This window comes from Sceloporus undulatus, chromosome 2 (genome assembly GCF_019175285.1).
Source record: "Sceloporus undulatus isolate JIND9_A2432 ecotype Alabama chromosome 2, SceUnd_v1.1, whole genome shotgun sequence".
In the NCBI taxonomy this organism is placed as follows: Eukaryota; Metazoa; Chordata; class Lepidosauria; order Squamata; family Phrynosomatidae; genus Sceloporus; species Sceloporus undulatus.
The window spans coordinates 30883287-30908569 of record NC_056523.1 but is presented as its reverse complement, the minus strand read 5'-3'; the positions used below and the strand labels follow the sequence as shown (position 1 = coordinate 30908569).

Below are 25283 nucleotides of genomic sequence, written 5' to 3'. Positions count from 1 at the left end.
TTTTGTTAGTTAATACTGCATACATTTGGTACAACACATGTAGGAGGTCTAACCTCTCCATCTGTAGTTGGTCTTGACAAGAGTTCACTCACAGATTGATTTCCTTTCACTACAGAGTTGGTATAGTGTAGCGATTTGAGTGTTGGCCTACAATACTGGAGACCAGGGTTCGATTCCCAGCTTGGCCATGAAACTTTGGGAAATTCACACTCTCTCAGCCCCAGGGGAAGGCAATGGCAAACCTCCTATGAACAAATCATGCTAAGAAAACCACATGATAGGGGCTCCTTAAGGCCATCATAAGTGGGGAACAACTTGAAGGCACATAACAACAAGATCCCAGAGCAGCCACCTCTTCATTGTCTGAATTGTCACTTCTTTATCTTCTCACTGGCAAACAGCAGCAGCAGTAACAGCCCCTGGAGGGGGAGGTTTGCATCTTCTCCAAAAATAGACATATACACTCGTAAGCCAGGTTTATCTGCATGTTCACCAAGATATGGGTGAAGCAATATATTTTTGTCATGTTCATATGCATTCACCCCTTCTCCTGCTCTCAACTGACGTAAAAGTTTGTATTTATATACATATTTGAACATGTATTTCAAAACATCTCTTCTCTCAAAACACATGTTTTTGAGCCAGGGAATGTGTCACATCATTGAGGAAGCATGAAAACTGATGGATAACTCAGTCCTGATCTGCACATTAGCCCAGAAGAGAGATTTGTATTGGAATTTGTAAAGAGCAGATTCCTCAGACATCCATAGTTCTGCATCTAGTGTTCTTTTCCAACTCTTGTGGACCACCAGGGATGAGGGAAAGAACCAATCTTTTTCTGTTTCCATAATAATACCCACACACAATGAAGCATTCCTGGTTTACAGAAACCTAAAATATGGAATTATTCTCTATTTTTGTAATGATTTCTGCTCTTGTTTTTCTAAATGCATGGGAGGGTGCCTCCAAAGTAATCTGAGTGCATTGTTGCATTTTTAAATGTATCTTTCACACATAGATTTGCAGAAAGTTACCCTATGCCAGAAAAGATAATTGCATTAGCATGTTATTCTGTTTCTTTGGCAGCTGATGACAAGATTGCAACTTCATGTCTTGGCATTTTCATCCTTTTTATTGCCTTTGTCTCATCTCATTGTAGAAACCCCTAGTTGAAAGAAATGGGTGGCATGCTGTCAAAATGTTTGAGGTTTGTGTGTGATGTAACGTCTCTGATAAATAAATAAACAAATAAAAACCTTCTGTTGATTTCTATTAAAAATAATTTAAAGCTGTGTGCTTAGCTGAAATAAAGCTACTCTGAAATTGGTGGGATTTACTTCCAGTTTAGAATCAGATTCTAACACATGCTCACAAGATATGTATGACTACCTTTGATATTTTCCATGATACAAAAGCCACAAAGCAAGTATCTGTCTTCTCCAGTAATAGCAGAGATTGGAAGGCAAATCGCATTAATGCTGTGGCCTTACAACCATGCCCTCTAACATTTCACAGATGAAAATTGGGCCAAGTCATGTTGGGCAAGCAACATGAGAGTATGGTTAAAATGGCAAAAGTTATGAATGGGGAAAAAAAGAACTCAGGGATTGGGGGAGGGAACATGCACACTGTTCAAAAATATGCAGAGAAAAATGAGTACGTTCAAAAATTGTTTATTCCAAACACAGTTCCATCAGTTATAGAATCATAGAATCATAGAATCGTAGAGTTGGAAGAGACCGCAAGGGCCATCCAGTCCAACCCCCTGCCATGCAGGAAATCCAAATCAAAGCATCCCTGACAGATGGCCATCCAGCCTCTGTTTAAAGACCTCCAAGGAAGGAGACTCTATCACCCTCCGAGGGAGTGCATTCCACTGTCGAACAGCCCTTACTGTCAGGAAGTTCCTCCTAATGTTCAGGTGGAATCTTTTTTCCTGGAGCTTGCATCCATTGTTCCGGGTCCTGTTCTCTGGAGCAGCAGAAAACAAGCTTGCTCCCTCCTCAATATGACATCCCTTCAAATATTTAAACAGGACTATCATACACCCTCTTAACATACTCTTTCCCAGGCTAAACATCCCCAGCTCCCTAAGTCGTTCCTCATAGGGCATGGTTTCCAGACCCTTCACCATTTTTGTCACCCTCCTTTGGACACGCTCCAGTTTCTCAATGTCCTTTCTGAATTGTGGTGCCCAGAACTGGACACAATATTCTAGGTGGGGCCTGACCAGAGCAGAATACAGTGGCACTATTACTTCTCTTGATCTAGACACTATACTTTTATTGATGCAGCCTAAAATAGCATTGGCCTTTTAAGCTGCCGCATCACACTGTTCACTCATGTTCAACTTGTGGTCTACTTGGACTCCTAGATCCCTTTCACACGTAGTTTCATTCAGCCAGGTGTCCCCCATCCTATATCTGTGCATTTTATTTTTCCGCCCTAAGTGCAATACCTTACATTTCTCCGTGTTGAATTTCATTTTGTTAGCTTTGGCCCAGCTTTCTAGTCTATTCAGGTCATTTTGAATCTTGATCCTGTCCTCTGGGGTATTAGCTATTCCCCCTAATTTGGTGTCATCTGCAAATTTGATAAGTATGCTCCCAATTCTGTCATCCAGGTCATTGATAAAGATGTTGAATAGCACTGGGCCCAGGACAGAGCCCTGTGGGACCCCACTGGTCACTTCTCGCCAGGATGAAAAGGAGCCATTGTTGAGCACCCTTTGGGTTCGGCCGGTCAACCAATTACAGATCCATGTAACAGTTCCTTTGTCTAGCCCACATTTTACCAGCTTGTTTGCAATTATGTCATGGGAAACCTTGTCAAAGGCCTTACTGAAATCAAGATATACTATATCCACAGCATTCCCTTCATCTACCAAGCTGGTAATTTTATCAAAGAAAGAGATTAGGTTTGTCTGGCATGACTTGTTTCTCTGAAACCCATGTTGACTTTTTGTGATTATGGCATTGCCTTCTAGATGTTCACAGACTCTCTGTTTAATGATCTGCTCCAGAATCTTTCCTAGTACTGATGTCAGACTAAATGGACGATAATTGTTGGGATCCTCTTTTTTCCCCTTTTTGAAGATGGGGACAACGTTTGCCCTCCGCCAGTCTGCTGGGATCTCTCCTGTTTTGCAGGAGTTTTCAAAGATTATTGCCAATGGCTCCGATATTACATTTGCCAGTTCTTTTAATACCCTTGGATGGAGTTCATCAGTTTCCACATATGTGAGAAAATTTGCACACTTTGGAAATGGACATAAAATTACATGTGAATTTCTGTGTGGGGAGGGAGTTCCCCCCTCATCTAACATGCATGGCAATAGCTTAGTGCAGCGATAGCGAACCTTTTAGGGGCCGAGTGCCCAAACTAAAAAGTCTTCTAGCACCGGGTGTTACCCAGTGCCAGGGTGGGATTTCTTCCCTCTGGGTGTGGGACTTCTGATCTCCAGGATTGGGACTTCTGAGATGGGACCCAGAGACAGCTGAAGCCCAAGGGGCAAGGTGGGGGAGAAGAAGAACAGGCACTAACCGTTCCCAGTTTTCTCCCCAGCCTTCTCCCCACACTGTCTTCAGCCACCTCCAGAGAGGCAGCTGGAGGCCAGGGAGGGTTGGGAAGGAGGAGGAACAGGCACACGCCTCTTCCTCCTCCTCCCTGCCCTCCACATGCAGGGAGAAATGGCTTTGCATGTCAGCTCTGGCACGCATGCCATAGGTTCGCCATCACAGGCCTAGTGGTTCAAGGAGACATCTTGACAAAATCATCTATTCTTACACAATAGAGGGAAGAAGAACAAGCCAGTAGTTCTCCTATTGAAATGCACGAGGGAAGCCATCATGTCACCCCTGGTATATTCTAAATCTGATTATAACTACCCAGACATCTGGATAACTATCCAGTTTATGAAAGTTTGCTCCAAGATAATCTGCTGCTAGGTACTGTGGAAATGACCTGTCACTGACCTCATTCAATGCATACTCTGATAGAAAGGATCATATATTTATAACATGCTTCATATATATCTGTTAAAACATATCTTAAAAACAAACAAGAACAGGAAATTCCACAGGCAGGCATTTTGCCCATCTTATACTGTTGCCGGACATCTTAAGAGCTTCATACCATGATCAGCCTGGGTAGAAGCAAACACAGGTGGTCCCAAAGGAGCATGTTGGCACCACAAACACTGTATGTCTGCCTCAATGTTTCAGGATAGTGCTAGGGTAGGACTAGTCCAGAGCCTTAGATTTCAGGGCCAAAACTCAAGAGCTGCCTAGAAATCATTTGGAGCATTTAAAAAATCATTCGCATATGCCCTTCCCACAGACTATACTTTTCCCACCCTTGATTTAAGAGAAACCAGTCCTACTGCACATACCTTTTGTAGTGAAGAAGACATCTGGGGTCTGAGTTGGTACCATTCGGTGTTGCCTATATGGAATGTTGCAAGAAATACTCATCTGGGACAAAAGGCTTATATACCTGTGGTTCAGATCAGGGCTGTGTAATATGATATATTGCATAGTACAATTCATATAGAAATGGCTGGATTTCCTTCCTTCCTTCCTTCCTTCCTTCCTTCCTTCCTTTTTCTTTTCTTTTTCTTTTTCTTTTTCTTTTTTTGAATAAAAACTTGCTTGTACAAACCCAACATGATTCACAGGCCCTGTATATTTTTGCATAATTGACATTCACACTGAAAGTTCTGCTTGCAGAAAGGGAGGCTACACAAGCCAAACACCCATACTGGAAGGACTGTTCAATGTCACTTGAAGAACAAAGTTCGGTAAGCCTCTGTGTACTTTGAGTCAAACTCAGACTCATCCAAATGCAACACCAGATTAAAATGGAGTTCATCCATGACCCTATTGTTATTCAGGCCTTCTTGTCAGTTTCTAAATAACATTTTACCTTTGAAAATGTGGAGAGGTATCTGGTGATCTTTGAAACAAGACTGGAACTGTCATGTTTTTCCAGCAGTATGGGTTATTCATTTTCTTATGCCTTCACAGACTGAATCAGAGGGAAGAAAAATTAGAAATCCCATGCTAGCCAATTGTTATTTCTTGCCTAGCAGTGTCAACCTATAATTCTCTCTTTGTGGTATCTTCTTCCCATTGCTAGTTACTTTCTCTTTCCTCTTGAAGACATGTGTGTGTGTGTGTGTTTATTCTACTTTGGTTTTTGTTTGCCAAGAGACCGAGAGGACTGACACCTGAGGAGACCATGTTATCAATTTTTTGGGTCACCTCACAAGATTTCATGGGAAATATTTATGGAGAAAAACAAATCTTGTTTCTCTCTCTAGTAATCTCTGGGAAAACTGAATGGATTTTGAGATTTCCTTTTATCATCTAATAGTCACTCTGGTGTGTAGTGCGTGCCTAAACACCCTAAAGGTACCACATCCCATCTGACCCTTGAAGCATAATAGGGTCATACTTGGATGAGAGACTACCAATGTTACAGGTGCTGTAGGCTATATTTCAGAGGAACTGGCTAGCAAAATCACTTCTGAGTATGCCTTGCCCAGGAAAACCCTATGGAATTCATGAAGTCACCATAAGTCATCAGGTGTCTTGAAGGCACACACACACATACACATAAGCACAAACATGCTCTGACTAGATGCTTTTCCAAAGCACTAGAGGCAGTACAGTTGGCTTCAGGTTTGCGCTCTCAGCTTGTTTAGGAGGTCCAGTAAAACGGCCTGAATCACTGCTGCAACTTGTTCTACCTATGCTTCTATACTTGCCTCAAAACTCTCTCTTTGCAAAGCAATCCTCATTACATGTTCTCCCTGCCTGCTGCTTCCAGTGCTGCCTCCTTTCTTTGCTTTCATTAAAATGGCAACTCATTCTAGGAAAGGGTACCTGGAATTAATCTCTTCCGGAATACACTCCTTCTGTTTGTTAATTTAACATGTTTATGCAATTGCTCCTGCTCAGATTTCTGCCTCATGGCCAAGACAGCAAAGAATGCTAGATTGAAAATAGCCCCCTAATCCTTTTTCTGTAGCGTTTCCTACATTATGCACAAACTTTAGAAAGGCACTCTCTTCTTCCATAATGGGGTTCTTTTCACTCTGCCATGATTCATGGTGAGACATTTCCCATACTGAGAATATAGAAATAAATGGAGGTGCTGAGGCAACAGCACCACGAGAAAGGGAAGTACACGAATAAATGGCCCATTTGAGTGCATAGTCTGTAAACCTAAACTTACTGATGTGGGGAAGTGGGAACCCATTGGTTTAGGGATGTGGTTGAAATACATTCAAGCAGAACTGACTTCAATACATACTGTATTAGACAGCAAGTATTAATTATCCAGCATGAATAAAATTCAAAGCTCAAAGCATTTCTTAAAAGCCAGAGAGTCTAGAAAGGTCTGGATCACACTCAATAATTTCCTAATATTTTAGGACTAAATGGTGCGTTCCAGACGCGCAAAAAGTATGTACTAGGTACGTACTAGGGTTAGGAAAGGGCGTCCTTTCCGGATGCCCTAACCCTAGTATGTACCTAGTACGTACAAAATGGTGGCGCCCATTCTACATGGGTGCCACCATTGGGACATCATGACCGCGCCGCCTCCAAATGGAGCGGTACGGAAGTGACGTCCTGGTGCCGTGCGAGGGCACCTGGGGTGCCCTTTCCACGGCGCTGGAAGGTGCTCTGAAACGGAGCTCCTCCCAGGTTTGTGTCATTGGGCACAGCCTTTAAACAGCTGCGCTAGCGACACAAAAGAGAAAGGGGCCAAGCGGCCCCTTTCTCTGTCTCCCCGCCACTGTTGGGTGTCCTTGGGGCATGAAGCCCCAAGGATACCCCTTCCAGGCCGGGGGGAAGCGGCCTGGAAAGCAGCAGATCGGGGCCTCACGGCTTGGAAAGCAGCAGATCGGGGCCTCAGAGGCTGCCTCTGTGGCAGCTGAGGCCCCAATCCAGCGGGGAAAGGGGTGGGAACAGGCCGCCCCAAAAGGGCGGTCTGTAAACCGCCCATGACACCTATGGCCCAGAACAGACAGGCCCTTTGGGACGTCCTGATGACATGCTAGGGTTGCCTCAGGTTGCCATTTCCAGATGTCCTGCAGCCATCGCACGTGACGAGGGCATCAAAATGGTGGCATCCTGTACACACAGAGCCGCCATTGTTACGCAAGTGCCACACGGCATCCGTACGGCGCCATGTGGCATTTGCGTAACGAGTGCACCAGTGGCACACTGTGGCGCACTCGTTATGCTGCCACTGTGGCATAGAAAGAACCTGCTTTTTGCAGGTTCTTTTTCCGCCAGCAGGAAGCCTCGCCATTTGGTGGCGGAGGCTTCCCGGTGGCAGAAAACCAGGCACCAGCAGGCCGCCCTTTTTGGGCAGTATGTACCCCGCCTATATTAATAAACTGTGCTCTCTACCTGTCTTAATTTGTCAGGGTAGTCCTGATTGATTTTCTATTACACACAACTATAATCCCCACAATTTCACACACTTCACTATACACTGCAGGAATATAAAAGGAGCCCTGTGGACAAAGTCAAGATCAGGACAAGGGCTTGTTTAGTCTACCATGCTGTTTGTAGGGTGCCCATCAAGATGACATTGGGATTACCTCACCATATTCTCCAACTGTCCTGATTTCAGTGAAAGTCCCAGGTAATCCTTTGCTGAGCCACTTTTTCAGCTGCTTTTAAAATGTCCCTATTTCTCTTACCTCCACTCACTTTTTGCCTTTGCCCTCAGCTAACTACAGTTGCTCTAAATTGAGTTCAAAGAGTAAAGTAGTTTATAGTCAATTAACTCAGCAGGGAGAAGTGGAGAGGAGGGGATAAAATCTTGCCTTTCCCAGTACACTCAGGAAAAAGCAAACAGCTACAGTTGTTCCTGGCTTGTCAGTTCTTCCTCATTAACAGCTATTGTTATCTCAGCCACACTCCAAAGTTGCATGGCCTCTTGTATTGTGATTTTCATCTATGAAATGTTGGAAGATCTGTATAAAATGACAATGAGGAAATTGAGATTGTTAAAGATTTCTCATACCTTGGATCAAACATTGATCAGAATGCAGCCAAGAAATCAGAAGAAGGCTGGGAATGGGAAGGGCAGCAAGGAAAGCCCTAAAAAAAGATCCTAAAGAGTAAAGATATACAACTGAGCTCTAGAATTACAATCATCCAAGCCATTATATCCCCCATCACCATGTATGGATTTGAGGACGAGACAACAAAGAAAGACAGCATAAAGAAAACCAATTCATTTGAGATGTGGTGCTGGAGAAGACTGCTGAGAATATTGTGGAAGGCCAAAAAGACAAACAAATTAGTCCTTGAACAGATCAAGCCTGAAATATCCCTAGAAGCCAAGATGATCAAATTGAAGCTGTAATTCTTGGCCATATCATGGAAAGGAACTTCCTGACAGTAGAGGCTGTTCAACAGTGGAACACACTCCCTCAGAGTGTGGTGGAGTCTCCTTCTTTGGAGGTCTTTAAACAGAGGCTGGATGGCCATCTGTCGAGGATGCTTTGATTGTGAGTTCCTGCATGGCAGGGGATTGGACTGGATGGCCCTTGTGGTCTCTTCTAACTCTATGATTCTAAGGCATCACTCATTAGAAAAGGCAATAATTCTGAGAAAGGATGAGGGTAGTAGAGAGGAAGATGACATACCTGATGTCTAGTCTTAATTAGGGAGATAACAGGCATGAATCTTCAAAACATAAACAGAGAAGTGGAAAACAGGGGGTCTTGGAGATGTCTCAGTTTGAGGGCAGTTAACAACAACAACAACAACAACAACAACAACAACAACATGTATTAAATGTACAGTATGCAGCTAAGAGCCAAATGAGAGCCAGCATGGTGTAGCGGTATGTGTGTTGGACTACAACTCGGGAGACCAGGATTCGAATCCCTGCTCAGCCATAGACTGCAGATAGGTGGTCTTGGGGAAGTCACACTCTCTCCATCTCACAACAACAGCAACAACAAATGCAGCTGAGATTTACTTTCCTTTTTTACTTGAAAGCAAGCATATAGGGCCTGATTGAAATTGGACTCAGCTGATATGGTAGGGGACATTTGATCCCCTAAATTTTCCACTTGTCTACATTCATTCACATACTTCCAATAATTGTTTTTTAGCTGCCCTTTGGGGGAAGGGGACATAAGGAAAGACAGCTGGGGCTAGGTTCAAGCCCTTATGTGTTTAACTGTTAATAAATAATAAAGAGGTTTAAAGTATACAATATTTCTTTCAGGGGTCCCATGAAGCCTGTTAACCTTTTGACATAACTTTGAATTACATGTTCAGCTGTGAGAAAGTGGTCTCACAAAATGATAACCTACAAAGCTGAGTTTGTACCCAGTTAGCTAGGAACCTAGAGCGGATGCCAGTGAGGAGGTGCAGTTAGCTCTAGAATATTGTTGACAAAACAGCTGGAGACATCTGGATCTCTGGTCAGCAGGTTGGCACCTGCTAGTTTTGTGGCTTCATGCAGCCTGGAATACGTGCACAGTGCTTTCTCCGCCAGATAAGTAGTTATGGGTGGAACAGTAGGCTCAGCTGCTGCTAAACAACCTTGAAGAACTGGGCTGGAATGGGGGAATGTGTGTCCTTACCCTGGAGGCCTCTAAAGGCTGGTGATGGCTTTGAAAAGCATAGCTGATCTTGATTTAGAGCATTTCTGAAGAGCAGCCAGTTTTTTGCCCATATTCAGCCTCCATCTCACTAGGGATGCAGGAATCTGACAATATTGGTTTTACTCTCAAGCTTCCTATTATTATTATTATTATTATTATTATTATTATTATTATTTTCTTATATCCCACCTTTCTCCCAATACAGGGACCCAAGGCATGAAACTCATGCTTCCAAGCTTACAGTCATTTTGTCCCATTTTTGCATGACTTCTTTATATTTTTAACTCCTCATAAAAATTGTTAAGAATTTTCATGCACATTTCTTCACATTAGTAATTTCTGTGCAGAGTTTTGCATAATACAGTACATGCATTTTGGTGGGTGTTTTCTTATATGTATGCATACATTGTTTTTACTAATACACTAATATTTCTGTTTTCATTTTTTGATTGGAAAACTGATTTTTTTTAAAAAAAAAAAACTGTGACCATCAAAGTATAACTGTATTTTAGTGTATCTTTTGGTTCAGGCCTTTTTGAAGACACCGTGGAAGCGTGGAGAAGAGCATATATTTGAAGCATCTTCCTTGGAGCCATTGTGGGGTATGGTTGGAGCACTGAAGTGTGATTTGAGAAGTCCAGCTTCCAGCCCCCTCAGCCATGAAGCTTACTAGGTAACTTTGGGACAGTCACTGATACTCAGTGTGCATCTATACTGTAGAAATAATGCAGCTTAACACGATTTTAATTGCTGTAGCTCATCCTATGGAATCCTGTGGTTTGTAGTTTTACAGGGTCTTTAGCCTGCTCTGCTAAATAGTGCTGGGCTTCACAAAACTACAAATTTTATTCCTGCATTTCTGCATTTGGTCTGGTTTTTACATGTGAAATGTTAGAGAATATGCATATTTGGTGAAAGACTTATTTTGATTTATTCTGAATATCTCATTCTTCAGTAGTGTTATGAGAAGGAAAACCTCTGCATCCACCTTTTCCACATCATGTATAATTTTACAAATCCTTAGCACATCCCCCTCCATACTCACTTTTTTTTCTAAACTGAAAGGCAATAAATATTGAAACCCCTTATCATGTAGCTGTTCCTCCAGGTCCTTGATCTTGTTTGTCTATTGGGGCTTAAAAGAGTTATGGATTCAGTCACACAGTTCTTGGAATTATGGCCTATTTGCAGAAATTTCAATTTGGGAGGCCTAATTTTCTTGGAACATGGTTGCCCATTTTCACTCAGCCAATGATTTCCAGTTGTGTAGCCATGTGTTGTGTAGCAGTTTCATCACTGGCATGTAGTACATTTAGCAAGATCATGTTTATTGCTTAGGCACTTCAACTGCTCATAAAGCACACACAAAAGTTAATTTGCATTGAATCAAGCACATGCTGTCACAGCATATTCATGACTGACTTCATTCATAGAAGTCAGGCCCGAAAACTGGCTGCCACATGCAGAGAGAGTTGTGGGAACAAATCCTGAAAGGGCAAGAAAAACACATTAAAAGTCACTCTCAAAGAAAGAGTAGAAAATTGTTTCATTAAAACATGCTGGCAAAACTTTTGACCCATCATGCCAAACATAACCAGCCAACAACAATGGAGTCCAACAAAGTTCTCAGTAATCTATAGAGTGTGTTATATGTTGAACTTTGATAATAAAATGCTGACTCCAAGCAAATACCAATACATTCACTGGTCTATTAAAAAGGTCCTATACTGTACCCTGGTAAGATTCTACCAGGATTATATCACAGTTTTGTTCCTAGGCCAAAAGAAGAAAGGGGACTGAGAGGCTGAAAACTGGATGATAACACAAAGGAAATCCTCTTTTAAAAAAAACATAAACAAACAAAAAACACCTTCATCTTTGAGCTTGTCTACACTGGTGAAAAATACTGTACTCACCAGAAGCCTATACTGGCCATCCTGACAATGTCTGGCTACTGTACTTCCAGGCATATTTTGCTCTGAACCTGGCTTTGCTCTGAACTAAGCAAAGTCAGGGAATATCCTGGTGTTTCCTGGAAACCCCCAAGTGAACTTGGATTCTTTTGGCATTTAAACAGCTGAACTGTGTCTGATTTGGGCACAATTTAGTTGTTCACAATCCAAAAGCCATGCCATCTCCCTTTCCCATGCTGAGCAGTGCAGGGAAAGGGGATGGTCTGTTTTTGGAACCGCCACCACCGCTACTTCTTCATGTGCAGGAGCTCAGTGTAAAACCTGCCTGGCACACCACCACTTCTGCTGAGGTCAGAAATGGGTGCCCAGACTCCTTGTTGAGCATATCTCCAAGTAGCCATTTCGGACCTCAGAAGAAACAATGGCATGCTGGGCAGCCTATACATGGAGCACCTGCCCATGAGTAAATGGCAGTGGTGGCTTCAAAACAGCAGGTATTGACCTGGCCGATGAGGTATTGACCTGGCTGGCCCATGTGCACAATGACGTAGTGGCTTACCAGATTCAGCATGGTACATTTGGTCACCATTGTGTTCAGTCCAGGGCCAGGCTAGGCATACTGCTCTGTAATGGTCAATAGAATAAACAGCTGGTTTAGATACGTCCTTTGTGAAATATTTAAGAATTGCCTTGAAATTCCCCATACATTTTACTCAAATTTCACATTAGGTGAAATCTGGGAACAACCTAGGATGTTATAGAAGATCCTTGAATGCTAACAGTAATCTTTACCAAACTTTTCTGAGTTTCCTTTCAAATTCAAATTCAGATATTTTGTCCACTGAGGAATTCCTACCATGACCTAAATTTGCTTCAAATACCAGTTAAGGCAAGAAGTCAATGGCAGGTCCTCTTGTTTTGGCTTCTTTCTTCAGACTGCAAATCAGAGGGTTGTTAAATACTTGGCAGGCTACACTACATGTTTAGTGGGCTGTGTTAGATTTCTCAGGTCACAAGGTGTCCAGCCCTGCTTTAAAATATAACTGCATGTTTGTCTCTCTCCCTCTCTTATTTCTCTTTCTTGCTCACTCTCTGTACATCTATATGGAGAGAAAAGTAATCTTAGTTTTAATAAGCGTGTCTACTGGCATAGGAAGCTATTCAGATTCATTAACAATAAGCCTACAGATAGGAGAGGCTACAGATAGGGAGCATGTGAAACCATGCCAGAAGTCAGTTATGCTCCACTACATCTTATGCCAGACATAATCTTAGCAGCAGTAAGAATCCTCTTTGTAACCAGTTAAGCATGCTGGAATTAAGGAAAAGGGGAAAAGGAAAATTAAAACATTCAATATGGGTTTACAACGGATATATGTGACAAATGTCACTTGAGTAGAAATAATCTGCCCTAGAAGGTACGGAACAAATATCAACACAGGAAGAAAGATTAATGTTGAAACAATCAAAACAAACAAAGCCAAATAATACAAGTAGAAGGTGGTTGAAGCAACCAAAAATACTAACTGTGGTCTGATGCAGGTAGAAGCAGACTTACCAGACAGTGAAGTATATTACATACTGTTGAAATAAAAATACAACAATGCTATTAGTTACAGTTGAGGAGGCTTGGCCTAGTGCCCCACTACAAACCCCAGGATTCCATAGCATATCATCTTAGCAATTAAGTGGAACCATAGTGCTATATAACTGTGTTTTTTGTTTATATAACCTCCAGACCTACTGCTGGACTCTACTGAGGGAAAAGGACTACTGGTGACGTTGCATGGCTAAACCAACCATAGGAAATAGGTGAGGGAGCGAATAGTATATTCTCAGTGGGTGTGTACAGGTATGGTTTTACAACACAGTCTTTCCACCTCCTGCTCCTAATAAGGGTGATAACATCATGATTACGCAGAGTTCTATAAACACGCACACACAATTGGCACTGGACCTCATATTTCTCATCCCTATCTGCTAAAACTACGTAAGGCTTTGGTAGTACAAACCCACCTCCTACAACTTCCCAGAAAGCATGCAACTTCAGCATATGTCCCCTTCTCCATATTAGGTAACGCTAAGTGTTCATTTTTTGAGATATAAAGGGGAGGGAATGTGTGTTTATTTTAAGTGGAAGGTTTTAATCAAGCTTAGTCAACAATATAGACCATTCTCTAGGAACCGCAATGTTTTCATTTATTGAATAATCGACCAGAATTAATGCTGATGTGAGACATTCAAATTGCACATCTGATGATGTTGCATTCATAGCTTTTTAAAATCGGTTCCTTATGGGGAAGGGAAAGAAGATCTAGGGGCAACTTTAGGACTAAAAAACTCCTACGGGCCTGAAACTGATTGTTCTGCATCTGCAATGTATTATGCATCATTGTTTGTCCTGTCTAGTTTAGTAGCTCCAATTAAGACTAATTCATCTTTGTTTCAGTTGCTGGAAATAATATAATATCAGCCAGGAGGCTGCTACATCAACAAAAGACCAATACAGACAGAAACTTCTTCTAGTCTACACAAAGGAACTGGGAGTATTCATTGGGAGGTCTGACATGAAGTGTTCTTAGTACAGGATAGCACCTCACTCTATAGGTGTTCTGTCCACCCATTCATGAGAATTGGTTAACCTGTACCGGGGCCTGGGAGTTACATCTAGCTGGTTAAAAACAAAATGCTCCATTGGTTTTCTTCCAGACAAGATGGAAAGTATTGAATGAGCTGATCTTTTCCAAAAGTTAGACACACCATAAATGTGTAAATTTCAGGGTCATCACTAAGGGATGCCAGGGGGGCACACCAGATAACATCTTAAATGGGGGTGATACCACTGCTCCCCAAACATCTACCTTTGTGGCATTTGCCTGTGTGCCTTTAAAACACTAGATCTCAACAGAAGAGATGGGGTCAGTGGGGTGAGGATCAGTGGGAGAAGAAAGGAGAGGCCTTAGGACAGGGGTCGGCAACCTACGGCCCGCGGGCCGCATGCAGCCCGCCAAGGCCTAGGATCCAGCCCCAGCCCGGCCCTGCCACAGATTGCCACTGGGACCTTTGGCCTCCAGTGCAAGTGCACGAGGGCTTTGGCCTCCGGCGCAAGCGCGTGGGGCCTTTGGCTTCCTGCACAAGCGTGCGGTGCCTCTGGCCGCCAGCGCAGGCATGCAGGGCCTTTGGCCACCGGCGCAGGTGCGCGGTGCCTCTAGCCGCCGGCGCAGGCGTGCGGGTCCTCTGGCCGCCGGTGCAAGCACGTGGGGGCCTTTGGCTTCCCATGCAAGCACACAGTGCCTTTGGCCACCGGTGCAGGCGCGCGGGGCCTTTGGCCGCCGGCACAGGTGCACGCGGCCTCTGGCTGCCGGCGCAGGTGCGCGGGGGCCTTTGGCTTCCTGCGCAAGTGCGCGGGGCAAGCGGCGGGCAAGGGGGCAAGGAGGAGAAAGTGGGGGCAAGAGGCGGGCAAGGGGGTCAAGGAGGAGCAAGCGGGAGCAAGAGGTGGGCAAGGGCGGGCAAGGGGGCAAGGAGGAGAAAGTGGGGGCAAGAGGTGGGCAAGGGGGGCAAGGAGGAGCAAATGGGGCAAGAGGCAGGCAAGGGTGGGCAATTGTCTATAGAAGCCTCAGAAACATGCATTTATATTAACATTTTTTTAAAAATCAGCAGATTTTTTGGCGTGTCCTCCATGTTTTTAATTTTAAAAGTGTCCTCCATTTTAAATTTTTGTCCTACATTTCCCCCGGTTTAATTTATTTAATTTATTTATTATTATTATTATTATTATTATTATTATTATTATTATTATTATTATTATTTTGCTTCAGCCCCCTGAGTTGTCTGAGGGACAGCAACCCAGCCCCCGGGTCAAAAAGGTTGTCTACCCCTGCCTTAGGATATTTTTAAAAATTAAAAATTAATTTTTTAAAAAATATAGCAATAGCAAGTACATTTCTATAGTGCTTATCAGTGCACTTAAGTACTCCCTAAGTGGTTTACAATGTGTAAGCCAATTGCCTTCAACAAGCTGGGTACTCATTTTAGTGATCTTGGAAGGATGCAAGGCTGATTCAATCCTGAGCTCCTGGCTGCTATTGGACTCACAATCTTGTGGACTGTGAATGAGTGGCTTCAGTACAGACATTTAATCACTTTGCCACCAGGGGTCTATTTTATTTTTAGATTATTTATATTATTTTAGATGTTCTTTTAAAATGTCACATTTTACCAAATTTTTACTTTAACCACATGAAACTATGTCCATGTAAATACATTTAGGCTGTGCTTATGATATTATACTTTAAAGGTGTAATTTTAATTTTTCTAGTTGTTAATGTCACATTTATTGCCATTACATTCAATGATATAACAGAATTACGATTTATTAGTAACATTAGTACAAAAAACATTAGTAAGGATTCTGCATGGTGTGGTATGAGAGGAGGTCTTGTCTGGGGTGTGGGGAGTGACACTATGGGTTACCGCACCGGGGGACCCCAACTCTATGGTTGTCACTGGATTTTGATTTTGCGTTTTAACTGCAGTTTGTTTGCTTGCTTGCTTGCAGTCCAACTCCCAGGAGCCTAGTGAAAATGGCTAATGGTATGGGGTCCAAAGCATCTGCAGGGTCAAAAGTGGAAAAAGCCCACTTATGCACTTTCAAGTAATGCACTTTCAAGTAATTATAGCTACTCTAAGGTTTTATTGGTAAGATTTGTGGGGTGGGGGTTGTCTTTGCCTTCCTCTAAGGCTAAAAGAGTGCCGAAGCCCAAGGCCACCCACTGGGTTTCCATGTCCAAGTGGGAATTCAAATCCTGGTCTCCAGAGACTTAGTCCAATGCTCAAATCACTATACCATGCTGGCTCCTAGAAAAACACTGCTACAGGCTAGTGGGTCAACCTTTCAGACATTCTCCCTGCTGTTGATTGAATTTCATGATTTGTATCAGATCACAACTTCAGGAGGAAAAACTCAGTGCAGACTTGGGCCTAGAAGCACAGGTGCTGTGTTTTCTTAATTAGGTAAAATCTTTTGGAGGGCTACATGTTCTCTACCCATTTGTTGTTGTTAATTTCAAGGCAAGGCCACTGTCAACCTGTACAGCAGACTACTCTTGAAATAGGAGCTCAAGAGTTTTGACTGCTACAGACTTCTACAAGGTATCAGAAAGTGCACATGTATTCAGCTAGGGTTGCCTGATTTAAAATAGCAAATGGTCCTGCATCTTTAATGTTAGTGGAGAAGAGGGGATTGCAAGCAGGCATTGCTTGTTACCTGGTTGCATGACAAATCTTATGTACTGAGATTCCCTGTTCTATGCAACTACTAAAAATACTGGACCTATTTCCAGTTTAGCATGTCAGCTTTGGCATTCAAGCACAATTCAATTTAAGATGTTTACAGAATAAAATTATGGCTGGAATTCATAATCACATTTACAAATGTGTAACTCTAGGTCATGCATTCGTAAAGGTGATTGTGAATTCCATTTCATATTCATAATCCCTACATATTCAATAGGGCACGAAAAATATAGGAATCATAAATGTCCCCCAAATCCTTCCTTATCAGATCGAAACCACTGCGAGCAACAGTCTTCCTGTTGATTGAGACACAACACGCTGATGTTCACAACCCCCACCTACCAGCAGTCTCCAGTCCAAGGAGGAATTACAACAGGGATCTCACCTCTGGCTGTTGCAACAGAGATCACTGGTAGAAGGGGGTGGGAATATCAGTCTGCTGAATCCTGATCAACAGAAGAACAGACCTGTTCATTTGCAGCTGCTGCTGCTCAGTAAAACATGGTTGAGGGGATCAGGCTAGTAGATGCTACTGATAACTAAAATAGTTACTTAGCTAGGTAGATGATCCACAAGACTCACCAATGTTTTATGGACTCAGCCTTTCTTATGAAAAATCCTAATGCCATAATTCAGGGCTTGGCCTACTGTAGCAACATGCATCACTCATTCAGTCCAAGACTTTGAGTCTATATGCTTTGATTGAAGTTCCTGTGTGGCAGGGAGTTGGACTGGATGGCCCTTGTGGTCTCTTCCAATTCTATGATTCTATGATTCTATGACTTTAGTGTTGCTGTCATCACCACCAACATGACCTTCATTAATTTAGACATGAATAGCATTTAAAATCTGGTTTTAATGATGTTGTTTTTAACTCACAAATTCTGTGGGGTTTTTTGTTGTTGTTTTACTATTTATTGGCTGTTTTTATATCATTTCTGAAACTTTTTTCTTAAAGCTGCATTGGGTACATACTGGGCTAAAATTTGGTAAACAAATAAATAAATAGTCATATGTTGCAAAAAATGCTCAGATTTTGAGATTCTAGAGCTGGAAATCAGGGGTGGAAATTGTGTTATCCTCCAGATATTTTTGGACTGTAACTTCAATAGCCTTAGCCACCATAGTTCATGGCGAACATTACAAGGGAATGCAATTCAACAACATCTAAGTGTGACATGTTCCTCATCTTTTCCTTAAATTGTACCCTCCTAAAACTTGCACCCCGCCCTGCAAATTGTCTGCCTAATTTGGTGATCTAAGGAAATGGTTCATTATATTTTCTTCATCCTGCTCCAAATCATATCATTTTTCCTAGAACAGAGATGAGCACTTCTGGATTTCCAGACATTGTTGAACTGCAACTCCCATCAGTCTTTGCCAGCATAGCCAATGCCAAAGATTAGGGATGCTGCATTCCAAAAAAAAAAAAAAAAATCTCAAGGATCATAGTTGTCCAACCTTGGCATAGAACATTACCAATCCATAAGGGAGATTAAAAAATATAGCATTTTCCGTAGGTGCCACTGGATGGCACTATGTTCAATATGGCACCTGCAATGCTTGAACGTTTCCTGTGTTTCACATGGTCAGTGGGGCGGTGTTTGGGGCCCTTGATCTTTCCAAACATCCTTTTTGCTGGCGAATTGCCTATCCTAGAAACTTACAGGAGAGAAAATTCATGTTTTAAATAGACTGCAGGGTCACTGTTTGTTGTTTAATATTAAAAAAGGAAACAAACCAGTCAACCTATTTTTTTCAAACCAACAATTGATTTCTAACCAGTTTCAGTTTTGTTTTATGAGGGCCATTATGGGAGCCACCGTGGTGTAGTGGTTTGAGTGTTGGACTATGACTCTGGAGACCAGGGTCTGAATCTCAGCTCAACCATGGAAACCCTGTGGGTGACCCTGGACAAGTCACACTCAGTCTCAGAAGGTGACCCTGGGTAATTTACATACTCTCAGTCTCAGATGATGGCAATGGCAAACCTCCTGTTAACAAATCTTGCCAAAAAAAACACCCCATGATAGGTTCATCTTTGGGTCACCATAAGTTGGAAATATCTTGAAGGCATACAGCAACAACAATATTTAGCAGCCCTGCTAGAAGGTGCCAGTGCAGGAAACTGGCTCAGGGTTATAGTGGTTGTCTTATTTATGCTCTGTTTGAAGGTATCCATTATTTTTACTGGCCTGGGATGCCAATGTGAAAGTAGTAGGGGTGCTGGATCTCAGGACCTGGCACCTCTTCTCCAGTTTTCAGTGTGAGGAGGAAAACTCTCAGGGTGACAGCACTGCCTTAAAAATGTGCATACGTTTTTCTCGTTTGTTACACATGTTGTTGTTTTTTGTAACTGCAATTGACCATAATATATCCTGCTTAAATGCATCATCAAGGCAATATGCCTGATAATGTCACCTTTGTCATATCCCCAGGACCTGCCCATTGTAACATCACAAGGGGCAGCCCTAAGTCTCTCCCAGCCTTGCAACCTGAAGGCTGGGATAGTCATGGCCTGGTAACCAAGGGTTGTTTATTTCTTATCTTTCCTATATATTCCATGTCTTTTGCCCCCTCTTCTCTCTTCCTTCCTTGCTTCCAGTGGAAACAGATTTGGGTACAACATCCAAGCCTGGCATGGAGAGAGTGGCAAAATTCTGAAGTTTCCCCGGCAACCAAAAGGATGGTAGATCCACTAGTTTTGTGGCTGTCTGTATCCCAGCCTTGCCATGTTTCAGAACCCAGCCTTTGCTGGTACAAGTGGTACATTTAGACTCACAGAGATATCTCTAACCCAACAGAGGCCCTTTACATTGGATAAACCCACACTGGTAGACCCTTTCTTTGCTAGTGGAACATACTCCTTCATCATCATTGTTTTGATGGTCTTTTGAGGGAGTTGTGGTTATTCTCTTTGTCACTAGATGTTAAATTTGCCCTACATGACTTCTCACTTACTAAGTTATAATGTGAGAGCATGTTTACTTTACCTATGAACCAAGCCTTCACCAACCATGCCACATGTGGAGGTAGCACCTTGCCAGGTGAAGGAACTGGTGGTGGTGGTGGCAGCAAAGATGAGAAGAAACAGATAATGTAGCCTTTCCCCTGGACTAGCAGAGCCTTCACCAGCCATAATCCCATGAGTGATGGAAGCAGCCCCTTGCTGGATGGAGGAAGAAGCAGCAGTGAAGGCAAAGATAAGGAGGCCCTTAGCAACATCTTTACCACCTTCTTCGTCACCTCTGCCACTTCTTTGGTCCTCCTCCTTATCTTCACTGCCACTTTGCGTGTTCACTGGCCATGCTGACCAGTTATATGTGCCTATAAAATCTGGAGGGCAAATGATTAAGTGTGGCTCTCCTACTTAAACCAGAACAGTTGACAGCTGTGGCGTATGCTTATGGTGACCTTAACATGAACATATAATGGGGTTTTCTTGACACAATTTATTCAGAGGTTTGCCATTGCCATGCTCCATGGCCGAACAGAGATTTGAACCCAGTTCTCTTGGAGTCCTAGTCCAACATTCAAACCACATCATAGTGCTGGCTTTATTGAGTGGTATTAGTCACACAGTTTGATGGAAATAAATACATTTATGTGCTCAGGCATCACCAGTAGACTCTGCTACCCAAGGAGAGTAGGACTTGCTGTTTAGTGAATTAAAATTGGCAGTAAGGTTTAGTAATAACAAATTCTAGGCTAGTCAACAGGCCTATTTAAGAGCTTGAAGATCAGAATGCCTATACAGTGAGACTTAACTTTGGATCTGACCTCGCTTTTCTAGCACGAGGCCCAGTGGCACGTAACAAAGCAAATCCAAACATGCTGCTGTGTTCACTGAAGCAGCAAAGACAGCGTAAAGAAAATTTCCTTACAAGCCCCCCCCCCCCCGGCGCGCAGTTCATGCTGTTCTTCTAAACTGTTTATAAATATGCAGCCAGTCCTTGGCTTCAGAATACTCTACAGCTCTAGCCTTCAAGGATTCAATCCAACTTCAAAACAGAGGTCAGACTGACTTCCCTACTTTAGAAAGCAAAGCACAGTCTGAAACAGTGAAAACTGGGGCATCATACTAAAAAAAATGCAAAGCAGGCCTTGCTCCAGTTCCCTTGGTAAAAACCAAATTGGTCAGTAACCTTGCCAGCTTCTCTGTCTGCTGCCCTCAATTTCCTTATCAAGCAATGACTTCTGATACCCTTTAATCTGCTGTGTGTGTTATTCAGTGTCAGTATCTGCACAGGACAAAATGTGTTCTTTCTGCTTCAAGTCCCAAAGTTTGGTCTGGAGCTGATCTCACCCTTATCTTCCTTGTTGTTATGCATCAAAATAATAAATGAATCTATTGCTCCCAGTTTTTCTTTACTCACACAGAAAATCTGATTCCATAAATGGACTCTTGTACTAAGTCTGATACTTGGATCCTCTAAGCCTATTACTGTCCACTGCTCCAGTGGCTCTCCAAATACTTGATATAACACCAAAGGCATTAAAAACCAAAAACAAAAGGGATGGTAGGTGTGTAAATACTATATAATCATAATAGATGCATAGAGAAATCAACCATAAGAAAACAACTACTCAATGCCTTCCCCCAAATAGATTAATCCCCCCCCCCATCAGCCTAAACTATTCCAGAGGGATTTCCAATTGCATAATGAATTTGCAATTGGAATCTTAAGGTTGGAATTCTTTGACATCTTTCCATGGGAACAGTGTTGGGGGGGGGGGGGGAATCTCACCATTGCCAAGGTTCTTGTCCAGACTGATCATCTCAGCATAGCACAATGGTTCCTCAAAGACTCTTCAGTTCTCTCAAAAGATTTAGCTCCAGAACAGTTTTTGATATATGCAGAAAATACTACATTTGGCCCTTTGGATCCAAAGGCTTCCTGTCTGCAAATTCATACACAGATTATCACACCCCATATTATTAAGTGGCAGCAATGTGAACATAGACCCACTGAAGCATGTGTATTCATTTTGCCACCATTTAATAATATGGGACGTGATCACATTTTTTTCACATTCACAGAGTCCCAGGACCAATCCCTTGTGGTTCCAAAGACTTAACTGTATATGAAGATCCCAAAAGTTCTGCCTTTGCAGCAAGCAAGTACTGTATATTCTGAACTATAAGTCAAAAAATGTATGCCCAAAGTTGACCCTAAAATCCTGGGTTGACATATACGAGTCAGTATGGTAATACTGCTTAGAAAGGTCCTGATAGAGGCTCCACCCGGATGCCCACTCTCCCTGTCTAGGCAGTGATCTGTGGAGCTGCGGAGGCTGTGTGTGTGTGTGTGTGTGTGTGTGTGTGTGTGTGTGTGTGTAAGAAGTGATTCCCTTCTCAATTACATGTTAAATCCTTCCCTACCCATACCCCTCCTCCTCCTCTGGATCTCTCTGCCCACTAAGTACCCCATTTAACTCCATTTCCTTCCCTTCACAATCCAATATTAAAACCTTCTCTCCCCATCCTCCTCCTCCTCCCTCTCTGGATCTCTTCTGCCCACCAAACCCCATTATCCCTCTAGTTCCTTCCCTTTTCAATCCTTTGGAGGTCTTTAAACAGAGGCTGGATGGCCATCTGTCAGGGATACTTTGACAGAGAGTTCCTGAATGGCAAGGAGGTTGGATTGGATGGCCCTTGTGATCTCTTCCAACTCTATGATTCAATGATTAAAACCTCCTCCTGCTGCACCAGGGAAGTGATGTTAGGAAGTTGGGAGAGGTCCAGAGAAGAAGGAGGGAGGAAAGTGGTGTCTTCTCTTTTAGATCTTTTGTTACATGCCCCCACGTTCTACCCTCAACTTATCCATGAGTCATATCAAAAATCATTATTTTGGTCCTAAAACCTGCCCTTGACTTATAATCATAATAATAATTTTTATTTATTTATATCCCGCTTCTCCCTACAGGGATTCTCCTTTATCCAAAATGCTTGGGTCAAAAGGTGTTTGGGATTTTGGAATTGGGCAGGGTGGGATTTTAGAATACCTATATTTGCATAAACGTACCTAAGTCTAAACACAAAATTCATTTATGTTTCAGATACACCTTATACATAAAGTGTGAAGGTAATTTTAAACAATATTTTTTTCATAATTTTGTGCATAAAACAAAGTTTGTGTACACTGAACTATGAGAAAGCAAAGGTGTCACTCTCTCAGCCACCCATGAAAAAGTTTTAAGTTTTGGAATATTTAGGATTTTGGAATTCTGGATAAGGGAAACTCAGTCCCTATGTACAGACTGTATGCACCAACCCTTATTATCATTATTATTATTTTTTTACAGATACTGTATTCTCCAAGGCAGACAAAACTGGCTCTCTTTCAAGGTCCATCTTTGCAGACAGATTTAAAAATATATTCATCTATCACAGTCTAAACAACTATTAGTTCTATGAAGGTATTATTAGTTCCTTTGTGATCATTTGGTTTGTTTTACTTCCTTAAAACATTTCCAGATTTAAGCCATTGTTAATCTGTGTCTAGAATTATTATTACCCTCATCATAATTTCATCCTCTATTTATTTGTCATCTCTAGAACTGTATTATTATATCATCACTGTGGGAGTGGGACCAAATAAGCAAAGTTTATCTTGGCTTGACTTTTTACAACTGCGGCTGTTTCTCTGGCACCTCTTTCCTGGAGAAACTATTTGTGTAATTGTCTGCCTCTCTGCTTGTGGTTGTGGAAGATGATGTGGGGACATGGTTGTACCAGAACAGTTGCTTTATCAGTGTGCTGCCTGTTCACTGATTATTTATATTACTTTAAAGTGGATGATGAAGACAATGAAGTATTTAAAGATATTCATACCTTGGTTCCATCATAAATCAAAATGCAGATTATAGTCAAGAAATTGTGAGAGTCAATGTGTTGGAACAGGTTGAGTATTGGAGCAGGACTCTAGGAGACCAAGGTTCAAGTCTCTGGTCATGAAAACCCACTGGGTGACCCTGGACAAGTCAGACTCTCTCAGCCTCAGAGGAAGGCAATGGCAACCCCTCTCTAAAACTCATGATAGATTTGCCTTAGGGTCACTATGTTGGAAACAATTTGAAGGCATGCAAGAAAGTCAAGAAATCAGAAGGAGACAAGAACATTGAAGGGCAGGAACTAGATGAGATCCTCATGCCCTAAGGCAGAGGTTCTCAACCTGTGTGTCGTGACCCCTTTGGGGGTCGAAGGACCTTTTCACAGGGGTCACCTAAGACCATCGGTAAACACATATTTCCAATGGTCTTAGGAACTGAGACATCACAATTGTATGATTGGGGGTCACCACAACATGAGGAACTGTATTAAAGGGTGGCAGCATTAGGAAGGTTGAGAACCGCTGCCTTAAGGTATATTGTTGAATATGAAAGTAAGGGTTGTCCATACTATTGAATTTTCCATTTCTATATATGGTTGTAAAAGTCAGACAGTGAAAAATGCTGATAGGAAGAGAATCAACTCATTTGAAATGTGGTGCTGTAGAAATGTTTTGTGGATATCATGGACTGCCAAAAAAAGAAAACAAAACAAAATGAAGGGACTCAAGAGCAAATCAAGTCTGAACTCTCACCCTAGAAGCCAAGACAGGTAAACTGAAAGTGTCATACCTTGGACTTATCTTGAGAAAACATGACTCATTAGAAAAAACGTCTCTCATTCTTAGGTTCACCATATGTCAAAGTCAGCTTGACAAGAAGTCGCAACAACTACACATACTCAGTGTAATAATTATATTTTTCATTTGCACCTTAGATTGCATCAAGAGTTTCACATACATAACTTTGATGATATTTACAGCAATTCCCAAGTGAAGTCAATATTGTCATATCATCCCTATTCAGATCTTGAGCTCTTTAAAGAGCTGGTATCTTCACCCATCAACTGTGAGCACTGAAAGGGGAAAAACAAAGGCAGTTTGCCGCCAAGTCAGGACCAGTGGGATGGGATGAGAATGTTCCACCCTTCTTCCCACACTCTGCCCATTACCTCTCCCTCCTGGGTGCCCCGAATGGGATCAGAAATGCATTCCCATTGGCAGTTCCCTAAAATTACTGGTGCTTTTGAAAAGCTGCAGAAAATGTCTTGGTACATCAGAAATAAAAGGTGTAACGGTAAAAGATCAAACTTATAAAATCAAAGCATATGCGGACGACGTGATCTGCTTCTTAGAAGAACCAAAAATGAGTATTGACTATTTGAACACAACGATAAAAGAGTACGGGAAAGTATCAGGATTCAAAATTAATCAGAAAAAACAGTGATGTTAAAAAATTTAAATAAGGAAGAAGATAAGGAATTAAATGAGAGATCTGGATTCACAACAGTAAATAAAGCGAAATATCTAGGGATACATTTAACAAAGAAAAATATTGACTTACTTCAAAATAACTATAATAATACTTGGAAAGAAATACAG

General features: G+C 42.2%; 1 long non-coding RNA gene across 1 annotated transcript in view; it reads right to left on the bottom strand.

Moving 5' to 3' along the window:
* Positions 1-10896: 10896 nt before the first annotated feature.
* The window catches only part of LOC121921649, a 63460-nt gene continuing 49073 nt past the window's right edge, over positions 10897-25283 (bottom strand). The window contains exons 2-4 of the long non-coding RNA XR_006102000.1: positions 13115-13137; positions 12116-12180; positions 10897-11130 (exon numbers count right to left, since the gene is read on the bottom strand). This is a non-coding gene — a long non-coding RNA (uncharacterized LOC121921649). The remainder of the gene's footprint in view (positions 11131-12115; positions 12181-13114; positions 13138-25283) is intronic.